Source organism: Chenopodium album, chromosome 11 (genome assembly GCF_948465745.1).
Source record: "Chenopodium album chromosome 11, dcCheAlbu1.1, whole genome shotgun sequence".
Classification (NCBI taxonomy): Eukaryota; Viridiplantae; Streptophyta; class Magnoliopsida; order Caryophyllales; family Amaranthaceae; genus Chenopodium; species Chenopodium album.
Window position 1 is genome coordinate 26,239,543 of NC_137844.1, and position 3,787 is coordinate 26,243,329.

Sequence of the window (3,787 nt, forward strand, 5' to 3'; positions counted from 1 at the left end):
AACACGATATTATACATGATTTATATGTGATATTTGGTCATATTTTATTGTGTTTTCTTCATTCTTCTAATCTTTTAGAGTTAATGTTCTTCCTATTTCGATATTGCTCTTCTCGGTTTGTTTGTTTTTGTTTTTATAGAAATAAGGCTCGATTTGTTTAGAATTTTCTTTGGACGCGAGATATTCTTCATATGGAGCATTTCTAGCATCCACGAAGCTTCATGGCAGCCTAGTTCGCAGCTTGATTGCAGCTCACCATGACTTACTACAGCTTGCCTATGGCGCACTTCACAAAGGAGCAATAAACTCGAGGTTGACAGCCCAATCGTTAGCTGTACCGCGGCTTGCGACTGTGTACTACAGCCCGGTTGCGGCCTCTTCATTACCAACAAATTTAGCTCTATTTTTGGGATTTTGAGAGTCCTAATCTTGAGTAAAGACTACTACTATTTTCCTAGCATATAAATAGGTTTTAGATACTCTTTTATTTATGACTTTTACATACATTATTTTAGAGCTTTTTGGTATTACGTTCTTCTACAATAATTTCTAGGGTTTTGCTTTCATGATTGAAGATTTCATATTAAATTTCAAGTATTAAATTCTCTTCCTTATTCTCTTTGATTTCTATTGTTATTATGTTTTCTTTAATTAATTGTCTTGTTATTTCTATTATCATGTGTGATTAGTTTCATAATCTAGGGTTAGGTTGAACCCTAATATGGATTGATGTGTTATTTAATTCCCAATTTCCAATTTAATTAACATATAGTTCTTCTTTGTTAGGGTTTGTTTTATTATCAATGATTAACTAGAAATAGTATTAGTGAATGTAATAAGGTTTACAACAAAAGTTGATTCTTAATTGATTTTAGAACCCTAATTAAAAGTAAGAGCTTGTATGCATGAAAATAGCTAATTGTTCTTGCTAGGACTTATAGGATGTCGTTCTCAATGTCTTTAATATGTATGATTCCATGAAAATAGGTATGATATCATGTTAGGGAAGCTATTAGTTGATCGAAAGAAACTCTTAGTATTTTTTTAGGGAGCACCTGTCCTGTGGAATATTTATTGATTTAATTGAGGGAAAGGGATTGTTCTACTACATTGATTCATATTAGTGGGGATACTTAATCTTTGATGTCTTTAGTTCTTGATTAAGTCATTATTATAATTTTCATTGCTCGATAGTTCGTAATTGTTCTAGTATAGATTTCTCGATATTGATTGGTTACTTGCTTAGAATAAATTTGAGTCTGTTTAATTAGTTAGTTCTTAATCTCTTGGGATTCGACCCCTACTTTCTCAACTACATAGTAGAGTTAGTTCGGTTATTTTTGTTAGGTACGCGACATGCCTATCAAATTTTGGCGCCATTGCCGGGGAATAACGGTTCTATTCTAATTATTTGTGATTCGTTTTCACTAAGCTATATTTGTTGCTTCGGCTATTGTCTCTTGTGTTTTTGATACTCTACTTTTAGTTCTTTGTTGCATGAAAACTCGACGTTCAGGGTCAGAAGATTTAACACCATTTGATTCTGAAATCGAAGCAATTGTAAGGAGACGAGGAGGTAGAAGAAGAAGGAGGAATCAAAACAATAAAAACATGGGAGACCCAGCAACAAAATCTCTTTTGGAGTATGGTATTCTTGATACCACAACTGGACTCCTCTTTAGCATTTTCAGACCACCCGTTACTGCTCAGAACTTTGAATTAAAACCACAGTTCATTCAATTCATCTCTAGTGATTAGTTCGCAGGCACACCTCATGATTGCCCAGTCAGTCACATTGATAGTTTCTTGGAGAAATGTGATACTATTAAGCTAAATGGTGTTACAGATGATGCTATTAGACTTCGCCTTTTCCCCTTCTTATTACGGGATAGGGCGAAGGAATGGTTAAGAGATGAAGGTACTGGCTCTTTTGACAGTAAGGACAAACTAGTGAAAGCTTTTCTAGTCAAGTTCTTGGGGCAGGAAAAGACTGCAAGGTTGAGGAATGAGTTATCTACTTTCGGGTAGTCAGATGATGAGTCCCTATATGAAGCATGGAGGAGGTTCAAGCTATTGCAGAGACAGTGCCCTCGCCATGGTATTCTTGAATGGATGTTGATCCAAACCTTTTACAATGGATTAACACAAGAGTTCCGAATTTATATTGATGCTACATCTGAGGGTTCTCTCTTGACTAAGAACCCAACTAAGGCAAAGGAGCTAATTGAGAAGATGGCAGCCAATGACAATTATCATCCTAGGGGTCAAAATAGTGTGAAGAAGGGAGGAAAATTTGAAGTTGATGCTCTAACTCTTTTGGCTAGTTCTATGTAGGCATTAACAAGCATGTTTGACAAGTTCCAAACGGTATGTTCTAGTTCCCCTGAAATTTGTCAAATGTGTACCATGCAAGTCACATTGCACCTGATTGCCCACAAAACTCTACTGAGATGTCGATCGAGGAAGCCAATGCATTCTACACTACGAATCCCAAAAGGCCATATGACCCTCATTCAAACACATATAATGAAGGTTAGAAACATCATCAAAATTTCTCTTACAAGAATACCCAAGCTCAACAAAATCCACCTCAAACACCACCTCGAAAGAACAATTATAATGCACCACTTGGTTTCCAAGCAAAGACCACCTCTAGTCCAACAACCTGTGCAACAACCTATGCAACCACCTCCACAAAAATCTAACCTTGAGTTAATGATGGAGAATTTTGTTACCACAACCAACAACCACATCCAACAACTACAAGCTCAAAACAAGCTCATGGAAAATCAAATAAGTCAACTTTCTCATCAAGTTAGCCAATATTTAAAGACTCCGGGCACTTTTCCGGTTCAAACAGAGCAACCACCAAAGGGGCATATGAATGATGTGACTTTGAGGAATGGAAAGCAGTTGGAAGATCCTCCCGTGAGGAAGCCATCAAAGGAGGTTGTTGAAAAGGTAGTCACAAAAGAGAAGGTGGTTGATGGTAGTGCGATTGAGGGAGAGCGAAACGCATCGACTCCACCACCGCTTGCTCCATATGTGCCGCAAGTTCCTTTCCCTCAAAGGTTTGCTCAAGCTAAGTTGGAGAAAAAGTATGGAAAATTTCTTGATATTTTAAAAAAGTATCACATCAACATTCCATTCTTAGATGCAATATCCGAGGTGCCATCTTATGCAAAATTTTTAAAGGATATGCTCTCTAACAAGAAGAAGCTATAGGAGAATGCTACGGTTGCGTTGAATGCAGAGTGTAGTGCTATTTTGCAAAATACACTTCCTAAGAAACTAGGCAATCCGGGTAGCTACTTAATTCCAGTGAAGCTTGGGGATATAGAGACTAACAAGGCACTATGTGATCTTGGTGCTAGTGTGAGTCTCATGCCGCTCTCTATTTGCAAGAAACTCCATGTGGGTGAACTAAATCCTACGCGCATATCTCTACAACTTGCAGATAGGTCGATTAATTTCCTTTAGGTATACTGAAGATGCTCCTCTTTGTGTGGGAAAATTCTTTATCCCGTGCGACTTCGTTGTGATGGAGATGGAAGAGGATGCACATGTCCCCATCATTCTTGGTAGACCATTCTTAGCCACTGCAGGTGCAATTATTGATATGTAGAATGGTAAAATCACTTTTGAGGTGGGCGACGAGAAAATGGAGTATTCACACTTGAATGCTATGGGAACTCCTTCCATGGGAGAGACTATTGTCAAGTGGATGTCCTTGATGATTTAGAACGTGAACAACTTCCCTTGATTAAAACGGATGATGCACTTGAAA

At 37.6% G+C, this 3,787-nt stretch overlaps 1 non-coding gene across 1 annotated transcript; it reads right to left on the bottom strand.

Annotated features, from left to right (window-relative positions):
• Nucleotides 1–1,995: 1,995 nt before the first annotated feature.
• LOC145569569 (small nucleolar RNA R71) lies at nt 1,996–2,102 on the bottom strand. The gene has a single exon (XR_014096161.1). It is a non-coding gene; the product is annotated as a small nucleolar RNA R71 (small nucleolar RNA).
• Between the last annotated feature and the right edge of the window lie 1,685 nt (nt 2,103–3,787).